Genomic DNA, 19310 nt, shown 5'->3' with positions numbered 1-19310 from the left:
GCACGATAAGTTTAGACTGTTTCTCTGTCCACGAGCTTCAGCAAAGAGCCACGACCTTTCATTACCTTTGTCCTTCACTCGCGGCAAAACTTTTCTGGCCTATATTTTTTATGCTAATGTTGATGTTGAAGTTGATATTGATATCGGTTTGCCCTCGCCTCACCTACACGGCATGGCGTGGGAGGCGAACGGCAGAAATGATCACGTGTCGTGCAGTAAAACATTTTTTTTTTTATTTGGTTCACCATTCAGGGTCTACTTAACTCCAACTCAAAATCGCCCTCTCTAAAGAAGGGAAGTCTTGCCCATTTGTATTTATAGTTGTTTACACTACGAAAAATCAAGTGTTCAGTGCTTTCTTCATTTTGCATATAAAAAAAAGATTGGCTGGTCGAATATTGCTTGCACTTCGTCTGTTTGTTGATGATGGTAAGAGCGATGAACCTGATTGATCATAAAGGTAAAAACATAAAAAACATTATGTTGGACATCGAATAGCTTATTTTATGCCTTCAGGAACAAATAGTGGGTAGGCAAAGTAATATTCCATTTGTTGAATAGTGTCGCTGCACGACATGACTGACCTTTGCTTGACGACTTGCATCAAGAATGGAATGTAAATGGGATAAATATAAATCAACACTGCCAACTACTATAATGTGCAGTGCATGTGAAGTGCCAGGCCGGAACACGTACGAAATTCCTCCTCCTTCCCACTCCCGGTTCTTCTCCTCCCTCTTCCTCCCAACTTCACCTCCCCCTTCTCCCTCCGTTACCTGGTCTGTCAAATGCCGAGCCTCGCCCAAGACTTAAACCTTTTCCACGGCTGTACCTGTGGGGCCGCGTGATCTGCCTGGTGCTGCCCCGCCGTCATACACCCGGCAAATATTGATATATGAATAAATCGATGAATTTATTACATGACATGCTGGAACTAATGGCTTTTCAAAAAATGTATGTACATAGGTAAGTAGTTAAACAACGCAGCGCAAACCTCCACATGTCTTTTTTTGTAGAATGGTTTTGCAATACGGAGTTCAACATTTGTTCAACGGCAGTCTAAGTAGATTTTCCATCCGATACTCATATGTGCCTTTCCTTTGCTTTCCATGCAAGAAGAGTTCATTTCACATAAATTTATTGGCAAAGACAAATCCGGCTCATATTATGCATTATTTTTTTCTACATAATTTTCCACTTTTTCCATTGTTTCCACGTGTACCCTTCCCACCACCCCTGTACCCTGCACTCCACCCACCTGCAGATACACCAGAAGAAGGTAAGGAATTTTAAAGGTATGCCTTTTCTCAAGATAGTATTTCGTACATCAACAAAAATTGAGCTCCTCTTAACGCCCTCATCTCAAGAACAATCAACGTTAAAATATAAAGAAAAACGTGTATAAAGAGCAACTGGTCTTGGGATAAAATGTTGTGCTGAGATTTTTTCATTTTTTACAGCAAAAGTTGAAGGATATTCTTTATATACGGAGTTTTATTTTTCTCTTGCATATACAGCATGCCTTCTCTGCTCGACGTTTTTACTTACATTTTTTGTTGTTGTTGCTGTTGTTTTTGTTTGACACATTCCGGGATGAAAACCAGAGAGGGAATTGTTCGTACTTTTTATTTTGTTTTCGTTTTATACATTTGTGAGTGAGTGAATAGGCCAGAAGGTGCCGTGGCAGGAAAATTGTTAGCAACATAAAAAAAAATGAGAGAAGCTACGATGTGAGTAATTCAACATGGCCTGATTACGGGCTGGATTCATCTCTAGCAAGTACCCTACCGACATGACCAAGGCTCATTATAGTCGAACTCTGGGTACTGCTGGGACCTTCACACACCACACACCCGATCTCTCCTGCTCAAGGGGGAACAGTAATCGCTCCTGTTAGCGGAAAAATCACGGCCTGAGCGGGACTCGAACCTCCGCCAACCAGGCCGCGAAGCCTCGCAGCACAGAGCTTTAACCACTGAGCTATCAAAGCGGTGTGTCTTTCTGTCTGTGTGTGTGTGTGTGTGTGTGTGTGTGTGTGTGTGTGTGTGTGTGTGTGTGTGTGTGTGTGTGTGTGTGTGTGTGTGTGAGAGAGAGAGAGAGAGAGAGAGAGAGAGAGAGAGAGAGAGAGAGAGAGAGAGAGAGAGAGAGAGAGAGAGAGAGAGAGAGAGAGAGAGAGAGAGAGAGAGAGAGAGAGAGAGAGAGAGAGAGAGAGAGAGAGAGAGAGAGAGAGAGAGAGAGAGAGAGAGAGAGAGAGTAAATATTCTAAATAAACTTATGAAAGATTTACCTTGAAATTCAATATTTTGGGAGGAGCTGATGGAAGGGTCGACGCCTATGACGATATAAAACACAAGGATAAATACAAGCATGCCACCACCTAGTACTACCATCCAAGCAATCTGCCCTTGTAACCCAAACCTTCACATATGCACCATTAAAGCTACCACACTCCGCCTTATTGACTCCACTTCACTCCTGCAGCATCACACTTTCATATCACCACAAGTAGACTAGCGTTCAGCACTATATCCACCACAGCAGCATTATTTCACTTTATTTCACTCTAGCACGACATTTCCAGCACAATCACCATATCACCACCATTTTTTTTTTTTTTTTTTTACGTCATGGCCTATTGCGCCGGTAGGCTTCTTACCGGTGGATCCTGATGGTCAGTCCAAGACTTCTTCCCGGTGGGGCCTGATGGTCGGCCCAGCCCGTTCTGGCGCAGGCGAGTGTTTATAGTGGTGCCATCTTATATTGGCTCATGCTGCCCTCCCGGAGCTCATCTTTAATCCTAGAATCTAGAGTCCGGGTTGATGGGTGGTCTTCTGGACAGCATGTGGGTAGTTTTAAGCCACTCGGCGGTGGTTGAAAAATCCCAGCTAGGTGGCACCGGTCAGGGATTGAGCTCGTGTCCTCATGAACGCAGGGCAGTCTCGTTATCCGTTCAGCCACCGCCTCCCCCCAATAGGACATCTCCACCACAAACTTTCTATGGTGGCACTCAACACGGAGAAACTAAATGACTCACAAATAGAGGAAAATACATACATAAAAAATATAAAATGCCACATATTAGGGCAGACGGCTACATCCATCGAGCTGACAAGGATGTGAACGACAAAACAATGAAAGATAAAGTTTCCCTCCGATGGTAATTGACAGCGGCTGAAACTCTATATAGTAAAGACGGAGATAGTTCACATGCTAGACTACTCACATATTCCGACACACGTGACTTCACAAACCTAAATGTTACAACTTCAGAGACTATAAATCAAACCAGTGGAATTTGTTACTGTACAAAGTTCCCACACACGGAAATCCCGGAAACGGCACCACAGGCAACACGTACAACTAGGCACCAAAAGTCTAAGGAAAGCTGGCTGCCCGCATGATACGGAAAAAATATCGACAAAGATGATGAACTACTACTGAAACGCCACTTCACATAAGTAACACCTCCCCCAGACTGCCGGGGGCATATAAATAAAGTGTCCGATAAACAATGCCTGCACCAGAACAATTATACAAACCTGCGCCATCAACTCTACGGTAAGTGTCTGTAACTGTACACTAAGTGGGAAGGCGGTGGCTGAACAGATAGCGAGACGGCCCCGCGTTCAGGAGGACGCGAGTTCAATCCCCGACCGGTGTCACCAAGCTGGGATTTTTCAGCCGCCGCCGAGTGGCTTAAAACTACCCACATGCTGTCCAGAAGACCACCTATCAACCCGGACTCTAGATTCTAGATTAAAGATGAGCTCCGGGAGGGCAGCATGAGCCAATGCAAGATGGCGCCACTATAAACACTTGCCTGCGCCAGAACGGGCTGGGCTGACCATCAGGCCCCACCGGGAAGAAGCCTTGGACCGACCATCAGGATCCACCGGGAAGAAGCCTGCCGGCGCAATAGGCCAAGACGTAAAAAAAAAAAAAAAATAAATAAATAAATTGCATTAGTCCGACTCGGCTATGAAGTCAGTTTGAGCGTGGCCCGCTCGGGGAGTTCCCTGGCCGTAACGCTGCCAAATCTTATTTAATGTATACATATATTTGATACACAATTTCAAATAGTACGCAGATCACACATGATGGAGAGTGATGTATTGGGCGTGATACAGCAGCGAGGTGGAGAGGCTCGTGCCCCACCTCTGCAACAGTCTTCCTTCGTCTGCATTTCCTTCTGCCTATGACCTGACCTCTTTCAAGAGGAGAGTATCGAGAAGCTTCTCCACCCGAAATTGACCTCTCTTTTGGCCACTCTTTACTACATTCTTTCATAGGAGCAGCGATAGCGGGCTTTTTTTCTCACTTTTTTTTTTGCCCTTGAGCTGCTTCCTCTACAGTAAAAAAAAAAAAAAAAAACTTCATATTTGTGTCGGACTATAACAACGTTTTATTTTTTCCCCGCTAAGCCTTACCTGCTGACCCACTTCCAGTTCTTGCTGTACCCTTAATAAATAAATATATATATATATATATATATATATATATATATATATATATATATATATATATATATATATATATATATATATATATATATATATATATATATATATATATATAAAGGAATATGAGAGGGAAGTGAAGGAACAGGATGGTGACGACGATGATGATGGTGATGATGATTATGATGATTAGATGATGATGATGAGGAGGAGGAAGAGGAGGACGTAGAAAGGTAGAATCGTGGGAAAAAACGAAAAAAAAAACATTGAAAATGTTTTCCATCATTACCTGAAGATATCGAACCCAACATACAAGGAGCAATCATCAGTTAAATGAAATTGCCTTAGTGAATAAACAGGCGGGGAAAAGGTTATTCGGCTTCGTCTTGAATTAAATTAATATTGTTATAATTTAATGTATCACATATCCGTTGGTCTTCATTATCTTTCCCCACTCTTGCGCTCTAGTTCTCTCGCTCTGTCTCTTCTCGAATATTTTCCTCCTTCTATATTTCTTTTATTCCCTGTTGCTCTGTTTGAAACACATTTTATATAGTTCTTAAAGGCCTTCTCCTCTTTTAATTTCACCCCCCTCGCTAAAGATGTTACAGAGTTCACTTTCTTCTTCCCAAGCCTTTCTTCCCAAACCTCAAGTCAATCGATTTCCTCCATTACTATTTTCAACTACCATCAAGTTCCCCAAAATCAACATAGGCTACCCACCAGCTGAGCTGTAAACACTGCCCAAAGACACATGGACCATCATGCCATTTGGGGAGGCGGTGGCCGAGTGGTCAGCGTGCGAGCACGGTGTCCTGGACGACCTGAGTTCAAGTCTCGCCCGCCTCTAAAAGGTGAGAGTAATCAGTCATCACCCAGTGGACGAAGATGACCCACATGCAGGGATGGAGTGAATACAAGCGTTATGTATTTGAATAAGAGTATAAATACCTAAAATTTATATGAATATGAATGCGAATACGAATACAATGACATAGTAAAAATTCGAATGCAAATATTATTTCTTAATGAAAGTTTCCAAAAATGCATCACAGAAGATTTTCCTTTAAATTATTCTTATAAATATTTCGCCCGTCATCATAGAAACATAATATATGTTGCCAAATATAGAGTTTGTCGAACTTTAGCATTAGTATAATTTACTGCTTGAAGAGAAGACCACATAATTGCGTTTCTACCTCTGCGATTACATCACATACAACTATCTACCGTATTAGTGACAGAAGATTGAGAACAAGGAGATAGTTGCAGAGCCGCTCAATCGTCCGCCCTCGGAACGGCATCAGACTGGATACGCTGAGTGAACAGAGCAATAATGACATATTTATATCTGTGCTCTAGCCGAAGATTACACCTAACAGTCAAATCAATGGTTATTCCTGATAATAAATTTGTAATTATTCGTCAGACTTTCAGACGCTCATAACAACTAGAACTGAAGCTCATCATTTTCGTAAATGCATAAATGTTTGTATAAACGACTCGGCTCGTACACGAAATAATAATGTAATGAACCTCTTCTTTTTTTTCTTTTTACACCAGAGGAAACAGTTCATGGGAAAAAAAGGAAACAATAATGAAAAAAAGCCTGCTACTCACTGCCGCTATATAAAGCGTTCAGAGGAGTGGCCGAAAGATAAGTCAATTTCGGGAGGAGAGGTGTCCTGATACCCTCCTCTTGAAAGAGTTCAAGTCGTAGGCAGGAGGAAATACGGATGAAGGAAGATTGTTCCAGAGTTTACCGGCGTGAGGAATGAAAGAGTGAAAATGCTGGTTGACTCGTGCGTAAAGGATTTGGACACTAATGGGATGAGCTTGAGTAGAAAGTCATGTGCGGCGAGGCCGCGGGAGGGGGGGAAGCATGCAGTTAGCTAGTTCAGAAGAGCAGTCAGCGTGAAAATATCGATAGAAGATAGAAAGAGAGGCAACATGGCGGCGGAATTTAAGAGGTAGAAGACAATCAGTAGGAGGCGGAGAGCTGATGAGACGAAGAGCCTTAGACTTCACTCTGTCCAGAAGAGCTGTGTGAGTGGAGTCCCCCACACGTGAGATGCATACTTCATACGAGGGCGGACAAGGCCCCTGTATATGGATAGCAAATGGGCGGGGGAGAAGAACTGGCGGAGACGATACAGAACGCCCAACCTCGAGGAAGTTGATTTAGTGAGAGAAGAGATGTGAAGTTTCCAGTTAAGATTTTGAGTTAAGGATAGACCGAGGATGTATAGTGTTGAAGGTGACAGCTGAGTGTTGTTGAAGAACAGGGGATAGGTGTTTGGAAGATTGTGTCAAGTTGATAGGTGGAGAAATTCGTTTTTTTAGGCATTGAAGGACACAAGGTTCTTTTTACCCCAAACAGAAATAATAGCAAGGTCTGAGGTTAAGTCAAACAGTATCGGTAAAAATAAGTTTCGTTGCAGCAATAGTAACAAAACATTGCAGAATGCATATGAAACAAGCAACGTTATACCAGTTTTGTTAGAAAACGGCAGCATTTTCATTAAAGTTCGTGAACGTTTGCCAGAGAAAGAGGGTTAAACGTTCTTTTACTTTATTGCTTCCCAGGACACACTCATCTAGCATAGAATTAGTGAACGATACTTTTATCTCTCCTTGCTTATGAAAAGATTAAGACTCTCAAAAACCTAAGAAAATTAATAAAGCAATACATGTAGAAGTAGCACAAAAAAAAATGGAGTTTGGTCGCAGGTTGACCCTTCCGCAACTAATGACGCCCATCAACTAACGCCGATGGAAACTTGTATCTAGTCTTTTCAGGGCGGCGGAAGGCAGAAGAAAACCGTGACGTGATTGTGAAAAGAAAAAGTCACTTTATTAAGGGCTTGAGAAATCGACAAGAATGCGAAACTTTAAGAGAAACGCAAGGCTTGTAGCAAATTCTCTAAATCTGAGAAGATAACATCATCATTTACCAGGATGCTTAAATTTAGCAGGAGGGAGACGTGGAAAGAGGGATGAACCTGCCAAGAGATAGGAGGCGGCAGAGCAGGATGTGAAAGAGAAAGCAGGAAGTGGCCTGAGAATAAGAAGATTGATAAGCAGTAGGTAAATTGCCTGGCACGGAGAGTAGACAAACCCGGTCACAACGACGAAGGGGTGGTGGTGGGAGACGGTCGAAGGGAAGGTAAAGGGCAAACAGGGTCGGTATTCTCAGACGCTTCCTCTTCTCATGTCATCTATTTCCAAAGGCTAAAATGGAGTTTAATCGGGTTTTCATAGGTGTTTTTCACTTTTAAGGTACAAAAGAGGGGTCAAACTGCCACCAGGGTCATAAATGTACAGTCGACGATAGAGTAGTGTCACGGTTTTCAGAATGGTGGCGGTATCTGGCAACTATACCACGGTGGCGCATTCACTGGTGATGTTAGTGACGCGTATCAGTGTGTACAGTGTGTGTGTGACCGTGAAATTATAATATTGTATAATATTATATTATATTATAATATAATGTAGTTAGAAATATACCAGATTACATGAATTCAATTTAGAAATGCGATAATGAATGTCTTCTACATGATGATGATGATGATGATGACGAGGTAAAACATCGCGAACAGTCTGAAACACTTTTTCTTATTAAACTTTGAAAATACCGTGTGCAATGCTGTCCTTCACAGAGGCAGGCAGTGACTAATGCTCCTTACCATCAAACAGCAAATAGGCTTGAGGGTTTGTTTAACTCGCAGCCTTAATTCCCGTCACTATAAAGCCTCAAAGACAATTCAGATCATCAAAAATCTAAAATCATTTCCCCGTGAAGATTACGTAATATCTAAGTATAAATACAGTGTGTGTGTGTGTGTGTGTGTGTGTGTGTGTGTGTGTTGAGTGCGAGCGCGGAAAAGCCCGCGGTCGACGACGCCATCATGTGAACGTTTATAGCCTATTATTACGTATAATTTTTTTTATAAAAAGAACAAGATCTCGGCTGTCAGGGATTTATTTTTTAAGTTAAAAGGCATAACAATCTCCCTTAATAAGTGCAGTATATTTTAAAATTTATCATAGTTTGATAAACAACTTAGAATTGCTCTTGACTAAATTTGACCGAAACTAAAAGCTCGTGTCAAAATGTAGCGACAGAGCCTAAAGAAAAAATATTTATTAAGCGTTAGCGACGGGCACTTTTGATAAATATCTATCTTAAAATTATGGCGAGTGCACCTGTGACCACCTATTGCCACAACAGTACGATTTCGATAGGATGTAATAATTTTCATGTCGCGTGGAGGTGTTGCCAGATGTCGCTTTCTGAACGAAACTTACTGGACAGTGTGACACTACTCTCTACAGCCGACTGTACCTCTGGAAATGCCCAATACCCCTTCAAAAACCCTGTCAAATGTGAGTGTGTAAGCGGGGAAACGTTTGAGTATATGGTCCCAGGCTCAGACTTGGGGCGCGGCAGAAGGAAGGTCAGGGGGGCCAGAGACGGGGAGTGGGATGGAGAATGAGAGGAAAAAGGAGGTACATCAGGAGGAGGAGACGTATTTTAAGACCAGTCGTTTACGAGTCTCTGGAGGATGAGGTGAGGTGAACCAATGGAACTTTTAAGGGAGTATAACTTACTCTCGACACTCCTCCCTCCACCCTTCCCCTCCCTGCAACATCTATCTTCCCCTGACACCTCATTTACGTCGCTCCCATTTCTCCCATTCCTCTCCTTACCCCATTGCCCCTTTCCGTGTGCACTACATCGCCAGTCACCACCATTAGGGCAAGTTAGGCATGGCATCAAGGCTGGCACCCATGGCTAACGTATCGATGTATGCATGCCGAGTCTTGCTGTGGACTTGATCAGACTTGTGGGCGTGAAACAACAATTTTAGAGGAGGAGAGAGAGAGAGAGAGAGAGAGAGAGAGAGAGAGAGAGAGAGAGAGAGAGAGAGAGTATTGACAGTTTTAGGCATGATTTTGAGAACTAAAACATTCGTGTGAACAAGATTTGCGTCACTCATCTTCATCTCTCAGTGGTTCAAAATTAAAATCTGTTCCTACACTCAGAGGTCATGCCCTGCTTCTAGCCTTTCCTACTCTATATAAATCATCTACAGCAATTACCACTGCTCATATTTTGTTAGATATTAATATCGTGCTTGTACCAATGTTTTATCACCCAGGCGATTGCATCATATATCTCTCACCAAATGTACTCGCTGTTTTCTTTTACTCTTGTGATTGATAACATTTGTGATTGATAACACTGAGTCTTGGCTACTGGCCGCGGCGTTCACCATTACTATAACATTCGCAGCTTTATCTTCCCAGTCAGCTAACATTTTATCACCTCTTAGATATTAAAATTTTAGGATATTTTTAGGTTTCTTAGGGAGCACCACTCCAAACCAATATTCGTAGTAATTTAGCACGTGAAATAACTATTATTATAATGCACTTTCGTATACGTTTTTACCTTGGGGAGGGGCCAGGGGGGGAAGCCTCGTTAATTATATAGTTGGGTGGCTTCGGTTTTCTTAGTCCATTATTTTTGTTTCACGAGGGCCTCTGTAGACAAACTGAGCCTCATAGCTGGCTTGCAGTACACCATATAAACTAGTTCCTAAGTCAGAAATATCCAGAACGCGCATGGATCATTACGATTTTGGACATAAAACTGTCTGTACGAGTTCTACGTTATTTTCTTCTCTATATTAGAGCAAATAATGGCGCAAGTATTTGTATTTTACATTTTCAAAGGACTATACATTCATGAAGTATTACTACGACAATCAACAAACGACCATCCCTAACACCTATCTCCGCCACCTCATCCCAGGACCTCTACGCTCAACCCCTTATCAACATTCCTGCTACCTCCCCACAATCTCCTGCCTTATCCCCACACAACCCCACTTCCTAACCCATCCCAAGCCCTTCTGCTCTCACTGGCCTATCCCCAAACTAGCCGTACCCCAACCCTCTATCCCCATCACACTCCCCACAGCCTTAAACTTCTCCCACCCAAAACTCCCAAGCTCCTCTTACTCTCAACCCCACCATCCCCTCGACCTTACCTCATCATACCTACCCTACCACCGCAATGTCTCCCTCCCGTCCTGACCGCCCCTCTCTTCTCCCCACCCAACCACCACTCAGCAGCAATTGCCCAGTCATAAACATCTACAAAGCACTGATGACACGCGAAAATAACAGGACATGAAGTTTACAGCTCATCTGCCTACACACACACACACACACACACACACACACACACAGTCACGGGCAGTTGTAAAAAAAAAAGTCATAATTCTTACCAGCCAAAGGAATAGTTGGCTCCTCAAATATTCAGACAACCATTCCTCCACCCCGCCATACTTCACCCTTTTCACGCTCCGAGGCCAAGGCAAGGTGGCTGGGTGGTTAATAACGTGATTATATAATACTTGACAACCCCCTTTAAGCCCAGTTCATGTCTTGGGCAGTGGGAGAAGCAGCGAGAGAGAAATCACTACTACCTTGCGCGGGGACCCGCACCACCTCCATCTCCTGTAACCGTACCCCTAAAACACAAGTGACGACACCAACGCCAGGCCCTCCAGGACTGTTAACCAGTGAAGCACCAATTTGCACGACTGCACCCTTTCTTTCTGCTGCGCGCACACTTCACCCACACACACACACATGAAAAAAAGTGTAAAATATATGGTGTAATGAAAATGTGAAATGGGATGATAAGTAGTTAAGAAACAAGCAAACACACAATATGAAGAAAATTCGCTAATGGAAAAATACTTGTCTAGAGGTGTACGAAAACGCAAACAATGTTCACATACACAAATAAGTTACATCGTCCGTACATCATAATTAATTTTCCATATACGTAAAACATTGTTGTATTCCTATTTTATCTTGTGTTTCTACTTTTCAAAAAATGGACGTTGTAAAAATATCCTAGAAACATTAATTACACGCGAAAATAAAACCTTTAAAATTCTATAATTTTCGCGAGCTTCAAAAAAACAATTTTCCTTTTTGAGGGTCATTTAAAAAAAAACGCTACTACAAAGTATGGGCAAATGTGTGTGTGTGTGTGTGTGTGTGTGTGTGTGTGTGTGTGTGTGTGTAATTTCACTTACACGGAGTAGTGTAGGAGGGTATGGGCAATAGAGGGAGTGGGAGGATGGTATTACTTTAATATTTTCTCCTTAACACATCACACGAGAACAAGCATTCCTGGAGTAGCACGTAACACTCACCGGCACAGACTGTCTTGAGGTCGACGCCGCAGATGACGCGGGCTGGGACACACAGACACACACACAACAAGGACACTACGCACGCACCACCACCGCGGTCTGGCAGCCACTGGCGCCTCGAGTTGAGGCCTGAGGGTTCCCTCCCTCTCACTCGTTCACACGGCTTGATGCAAGTTCCGAAAGATAGCTGAAGCTTGACATGGAGTTTACCTAAACATCTTAAGACTCAGTGAAGAAAACTGAGTCTCATAACAGAGCCAGAACTTATCAGAAGTGTCAGTACAGGTCATATATCACTAAAAACAGCAATAGTCGTATATTATGACAAACTTTCATCCTGGTTCCTTTCTAAACTCGAAGCGTTAAGTCCAGTAGTCCTGTCTGAAGCAGCGGGCGGAGCAATCCAGTGACCTGCCGACAAGTAAGGTAGCGGCGGGAAGCTTTCTCCCTTCATGCGAGGTGCAGATAATCTACAAGAGACATTCTGAGCCTCTAGCTCCGGAGCCCCGCTGCTCCCGCCCTCCATGACTATCCAAAGATATCGATCAATGGCTGGGGGTCGATAACCATTCATGGAATATCGATCTTTGGGGTCGAAGGATGAAGTACAGTTTAGAAATTATAATGCAGTACACAAAATATCCTGCAATAAATTGTCAACTGGTAATAATTATATAATTATTTTTATGAAGCCGCCCACCACAGGAACGAGCAGGAGAAGACAAGGGCATACGGTGAAAGAATCCAACATGTGGATCAGGGCAGCTTCACCTCCCTCGTCTTCACCACATCCGGCGGGATCGGTCCCAGAGCCCAATGCTTCTACGCACGCCTCACGGAACTAATCTCAGAAAAGAAGCATCAGCCAAGGAGCCACGTTGTCGCCTGGATGAGGTGTCGCCTCTCGTTCTCCCTGCTCAGGTCGGCCATCCTATGTCTCAGGGGCACCAGACACTCTGGCCCAAAAGCCACCAACATCTCCAATATGGACTATGAAGTCACAGTGGTGGAGAGTGACATTAGGGTGGGTCGGGAGTGACTTGAGTAGGGAAGGAAAGGGGGATCTAGACGTAATAGATGACAGGTGATTTAGTGTCAGGTAGTATTAGTGATATGGTTGGATGCCACAGTCATTAGCGAACAGAGTTGGGGCTAATGACCTCCAAGCTATGGAGCCCTACATGATTATGTGTCGGGAAAATAAGCATGGGTGGAGGTATCATTTATGTAGTAAAAAAGTAGAAGTAGTAGTAGTAGTAGTAGTAGTAGTAGTAGTAGTAGTAGTTACACTTACATCAATAGCAGCAATAGTACTAGTAGTAGTTAATTAGTGTTGGCAGATTTATTTTTATATAATAAAAGTTTGGGGTCGAAGAACTTTAACAATTTGTAAATGTGTTGATGATATGAAGAACTTTGGAACCCCGGGTTCAGACTTTTCGTCCCAATCCACAGTAAATATATTGATGCAAATGTCTATATGACACGATTACTCCGCCGCCAACAGACCTAAAGATGATGCAGAGATACCATGTCTTGAGGGAGGGACTTCATAAACTAATTATTCAATCCATTCCAAAACCACCACAACGGAATTACCAATCACCGCGGCTACCTGCCAATCCTGGGCAACAACACAAATTGAGTTTCGTGCCACTCAGTCATCAAACCCTCAACCATCAGCAACAAACAATGAACTCTGAGTAACCTGTACTGTGATCCTCTCTTATAACGATAGGATGGTAGTGGTGAATGACTGCTCGGGAAAAAATTAAACCATGAAATATGGCACACGAATAAATGTCGCAGGAAAAACTGACTGATATAAAAAGTGTCACTGGAATAAGAAGCATTCTGGAATGGGAAACATTCCACATAAACACAAATGGTATGTCATGGTGTGGTATCTGATGCACTGAACAAAATTACTCCACTAGTAGTAGTAGTAGTAGTAGTAGTAGTAGTAGTAGTAGTAGTAGTAGTAGTAGTAGTAGTAGTAGTAGTAGTAGTAGTAGTAGTAGTAGTAGTAGTAGTAGTAGTAGTAGTAGTAGTAGTAGTAGTAGTAGTAGTAGTAGTAGTAGTAGTAGTAGTAGTAGTAGTAGTAGTAGTAGCATTATTATTATTATTATTAGTAGTAGTAGTAGTAGTAGTAGTAGTAGTAGCATTATTATTATTATTATTATTATTATTATTAGTAGTAGTAGTAGTAGTAGTCTATCGAATGAGAATCGCTACATTGTGTGAATGACTTATAGACTACTTGTGTACCTTAAGTGTAACCTAACTAAGATCATGTCACTGAGAATTAATGGTTAATATAATTTAAGCAATCCTTCACACACAACAGTATTACTAGTAACAGTAGTAATAGTAGTTCTAGTAGCAGTAGTAGTAGTAGTAGTAGTAGTAGTAGTAGTAGTAGTAGTAGTAGTAGTAGTAGTAGTAGTAGTAGTAGCAGTAGTAGTAGTAGTAATGGTAGTAGTAGTGATAGTAGCAGCAGCAGCAGTAGTAGTAGTAGTAGTAGTAGTAGTAGTAGAAGTAGTAGTAGTAGTAGTAGTAGTAGTAGTAGTAATGATAGTAATAGTATTAGCAGTCGTATTATTATTATTATTATTATTATTATTATTATTATTATTATTATTATTATTATTATCATCATTAGTCTTAATGATAGTAATAATAGTAGTAGTAGTAGTAGTAGATGTGGTGGTAGCAACAGTAGTACTAAAATTAATAAAAGTAACAGTAATAAAAATACTCAAGTAGTATGTGACATTCTTACCCGGAAGAATATATTTTTCCCTGTGCCCTGTTTCCCAGTACCATTCTTCCTGTGTCACTATTTTCTTGTGACATTTTTCCTGCGCCATTAATCCTGTGCTATTATATTTATGTGTCATTTTTCCTGTGGCTTTTTCCTTTGTTTTGTTGGATTGTATGACTATTTATTTTCCCAGTGCCATTTGTTAAGTGCCATTTTCCCCTCCAGTCAGTGACGGTACTGGTGGCGATGATGATGCTGTTGTTGTTGTTGTTGTTGTTGTTGTTTATGCTGCTGTTATTGGTGGCGGTGTTGGTGGCCGTAGTGATGACATAAGTTAGTTTTTGCTGTTGTTATTGTTGCTGTGTTGTGGTATCATATTTGTGGTGGTGGAGATGGTGGAGATGGTATCGATGCCTGTGACTTGGTGGTGGGGGAGATAATGGTGGTACAGGCTGTCTACAGAGGCAATCGTAGTGGTTGTAATGATACTGATAGTACTATCATAGTAATGGTGGCAGTGGTGTGCTAGTGATAGTTGATGCAGTGGTGAAGGTGTGATGGTAAAAAAGATGGCGGTAAAGATTGTAACGATGGTGGTAAAGATTGTAACGATGGTGGTAAAGATTGTAACGATGGTGGTAAAGATTGTAACGATGGTGGTAAAGATTGTAACGATGGTGATAAAGATTGTAACGATGGTGGTAAAGATTGTAACGATGGTGGTAAAGATTGTATCGATGGTGATAAAGATTGTAACGATGGTGGTAAAGATTGTAACGATGGTGGTAAAGATTGTAACGATGGTGATAAAGATTGTAACGATGGTGGTAAAGATTGTAACGATGGTGATAAAGATTGTAACGATGGTGATAAAGATTGTAACGAAGGTGGTAAAGATTGTAACGATGGTGGTAAAGATTGTAACGATGGTGATAAAGATTGTAACGATGGTGATAAAGATTGTAACGATGATGGTAAAGATTGTAACGATAGTGGTAAAGATTGTAACGATAGTGGTAATAGTGGTTCTGCATTGTGGTTTAGCGTTAATTACGTCGGGAAAGAGCAGCAACAGTAGGAGCAACAATAACAGTAGCAGCGTCAAGATTAATAACAGCAGCGTAAGCAACAAGAGAATACACAAGCAATTGAAACAGTAGCAAGATTAAAAGAAGCAAGAAAAGGTGGCGCCACTAAAAACACTCGGGCCGACCACCAGGCCCCTCAAGAAAGCCTACCGGCTCTAGAGGCTTGGACATAAAAAACAAAACAAAACAAACAAACAAACAAGCAGGAGCATCAACAAGAGGAGTAAAACAGCAATAGTAGCAGCAGCGGTAATAGGAACACCAGCAGCAGTAACAACAGTAAAACAGCAACAACAACAGCAGCAGTTAAAGTAAAGTAGCAACCGCAGGGGGAGTAAAAGAGCAGATTAACGGAAAGAAGAAGCCAGCCGGTGAGGTCACAGCGGAGAGGACTCTGCATAATGAATGAAGTCTTTATGTTACTGCGTTTTTCTTACGTATGGTCATGCTGCTTTAAATATACTATTCTCACCCTCCTTCTGTACCAGTATCCGGCATTTGATCACGTTTCTCCTCCAACCTCCTCCTCCTCTCCACCTATGCAACACTATCTTCTAAACCTTCTACCGGGCCAGCGTTGCCAAATTGTCGTACACTGAATATTGCATTTATCACTTTTAGGCTTCAAGACCGTCGTAACCACACAAATAACAGTAGAAAATTAAAGTTAACGTTAAAATTGTTAAGTATTGATGGTTTTAGTTATTTTTTGCTAGAGTTATCCGTCAGAATCTACGAAAATGCAATACGATGAGTACGATAACTTGGCAACGATGCGAGTCTGCCCTCTCTCTCCTCTTCACTGCCTATCTACCCCTCCATGCTCTTCTATCTCCCCTTCACCCTCTTTCTTCCCTTTCATCCTCCTCCCTCCCATCCCCCTGCTATCCTACCCTCCACATTCTTTCCTCTACTGTCACTGCTTTTTCTCCAGCGTTTCTCGACTCTCTTCTCTGTTTCCTTTCCCGTTCCTTCTCTTCTCTTCCCTCCTTTCCCTCCCCTTCACATTCTCGGCCAGACTGGCAACTGCTTTCATTGCTAATTTAAAGGGAGGGAAACATCATCCAGGCGCGTTATTTTACTGACATGTGACAAGCCTCTGCCGCTAAATTCCCGGAATGCGTCGACGGAGGGTGAGATGAAAAAATATAGTGAAAAGAACTAATATTAGGCGGTGTTGGTGTTATCTCTTGTGTTTTGTCGGGCACGAGGCTGTTGTGTATTACAAGGGTGTATATATTATAAAACCTATGAGGATTGATGCTTGGCAGATATCACTTTAATTAATGTGAAACAAACTGTTTTCTATTCGTTTTGCTGTAACATTATATTACATGTAATACAGCTATGCATGTCACTAAAAACAGGTTAACATCGTTCAAAGACAGTTTCAACTTTTTTTAATAAACAAACTTCAACTATTTGACAGCACATAATATGAGAGACCTTTCAAGACACCTAGCTCTAGTGTGTGTCTGAAGGGTGACTGAATGAAATGCAGTCATCCCCGTTTCCACACAATTACCGAATCTTTTTAGCCCCATCTCATTAAAAAATTCGTGCTTTAAGCTCAGGTTTTGTTTTCAAAGCACATTAGCAGTGTGTCCATAACAGTTACAAAGTGACGAGGGCTGGCCATCAGCGAATTATTAGTATTGTGTCTAAAACCACCCTCACCATCGCTGTGTCCTTCGAATATCACGGATGGAGGATGAAGCGCAGAGCCTTGTCATCAAGCTTGCCATAACGATACCGGCGAATGACCACCAACACCACTACCGCCATGTAAGCCATTAGCTATAACTTTCCCCATTACCACGGTCATTATTATGCTGCAATAACCCCCATCACCACTACCATCACCAGTTTGATACACATAACTTTTACCACCACGACCACCATCACCCTCAACCATCACAACCATCACTAACAATCACACAGCAGACCAAGAACACGCCCACTGACGATACTAAACAACACTTCACGACCCTCACGCGCTACATAACATTAACTCCACCACCACACCCACCACACACTCTCTCCATAACCACTCGCTAGTCAGTCATCCTTCCCCGCCCTCACCCTTTCAGCCATCATCCTCTCCTTCACCTTTCGCCAGCCAGTCAGCCACCCACATTTTCATCCCTTTCAACGTGTCAAGTAATCAGCTACTTTTCCCCTTCAATAACTTCAGCCAGCCACTTCAGCTCGACAACCAACTCCTGCCAGCCAGTCAGCCAGCCACACACACCCCACGCTTACAGTCCATCAATAAGAGGCGACTCACCTACAACTTATTCCGATACAGAGTGTCATAAAACAGTAGGCAATTTATACAACCTTTACTCTTTTCCTACCTATTTCAGGACCTCTAAGTCTTCCACGTCTTGGCGTGTGCCCTCACAAGGAACGTCTTCCTTCTCCTGTTCTTCTAAACTTTCAATTTCCTTCATCGTCCTCACAGGAACTTTCCTCTCTGTCTCCTTTAATTGAAAAAAATCCTCTTTCCTCTCTTATACTTCTTTTTCTCTTTTAGTGACGTGTCCAGCCTTTTCCGACGTACACAAAAATCATCCCAGCCTCTTCACTTTCTGAAAAATACACTCACTTCACGTGTCACAAGGAACGTATAAATGATACTTGATGTTTTTTTCATTTATTCTCTAAATAGATATTTCCACTCCTCTCTGTTAAACAATATACCAAGATAATTTCGTCTCTCCTCTCGCAACACCACTTAACACTCCGACCTTTGTTCCAGTACGCTCCTCACCTTGCACCCCATACATATTCTCTCTCTCTCTCTCTCTCTCTCTCTCTCTCTCTCTCTCTCTCTCTCTCTCTCTCTCTCTCTCTCTCTCTCTCTCTCTCTCTCTCTCTCTCTCTCTCTCTCTCTCTCTCTCTCTTGAGTAAAACTTTGTTTCACTTTTTCCTTTCCCTCTTATATAATATTTTTCTCTAAAGAACATCTTGCACTATTTTTCCTTCCGTACAAACAAACAAAAACCAATACAAGTTTCGCGCTATTTCGTTCTTTCCTTTTATAAACGTGAACTTCCTCGACCCTTGCTCTTCCCCACTTTTATCATTTTTGCCGACCTTTGTGTTCCGCTGCTGCCTTCACGAGTTTTCCTCTCTACAGTGTTTTATTTTCCTTTTATACATAGTCTGCTTGGCATTCTTGACATTGTTTACTAATCAACGCAGCTCCGTAATCATCTCCCCACTCCCTCCCTGCACATATTTTCCCGTCTTTGTGTCGATTAATTTTGTCATTTCTCCTCATTTGCGTTATGTAGTTTTTTTTTAACAGCTCGATTTTTTTTTTTTTTTTTTTACAGCAAAGGAGACAGTTCAAGGGCACACAAAAAGCAAACATTAATAAAAAAAGCCCGCTACGTCACTACCTCTCTTCATCCCTCCCCAGCTTACCTCTGCCCCCCTGTAATGATTTAAAGGGTCATCCGCGGACACAAACCGACCAAACAGACAAATTAAGGGGGGGGATTGTGGGTCTGACTGAGTTATCTGGGGAGTGGGAGTGATATGGGACTAATGGGGATTAAGGCGTGTAGGTGTATCCAGGGCAACCGGCGTCTATTTACGGTAATCCCCAGGGTAGTGGGAACGTCATATGACATCATGTGTGTGTGTGTGTGTGTGTGTGTGTGTGTGTAGTCATCGAAAAACGAGTGGAACAGTGGATTTCAGTGTTCTTTTTTATTTTACTCTCCTCTAGCTTGCTAATTTGATTCTCTCTCTC

At 42.2% G+C, this 19310-nt stretch overlaps 1 long non-coding RNA gene across 1 annotated transcript in view; it reads right to left on the bottom strand.

The window, feature by feature from the left end:
- Positions 1–11803, bottom strand: part of LOC126980684 (uncharacterized) — a 52842-nt gene extending 41039 nt beyond the window's left edge. Inside the window, exon 1 of the long non-coding RNA XR_007733463.1 lies at positions 11696–11803. This is a non-coding gene — a long non-coding RNA (uncharacterized LOC126980684). The remainder of the gene's footprint in view (positions 1–11695) is intronic.
- Positions 11804–19310: the final 7507 nt, after the last annotated feature.

The sequence above is a fragment of the Eriocheir sinensis genome, chromosome 45 (assembly GCF_024679095.1).
Source record: "Eriocheir sinensis breed Jianghai 21 chromosome 45, ASM2467909v1, whole genome shotgun sequence".
Lineage (NCBI taxonomy): Eukaryota > Metazoa > Arthropoda > Malacostraca > Decapoda > Varunidae > Eriocheir > Eriocheir sinensis.
Note: the sequence above shows the minus strand (reverse complement) of the source record. Positions and strands in the feature narration are given on the sequence as shown.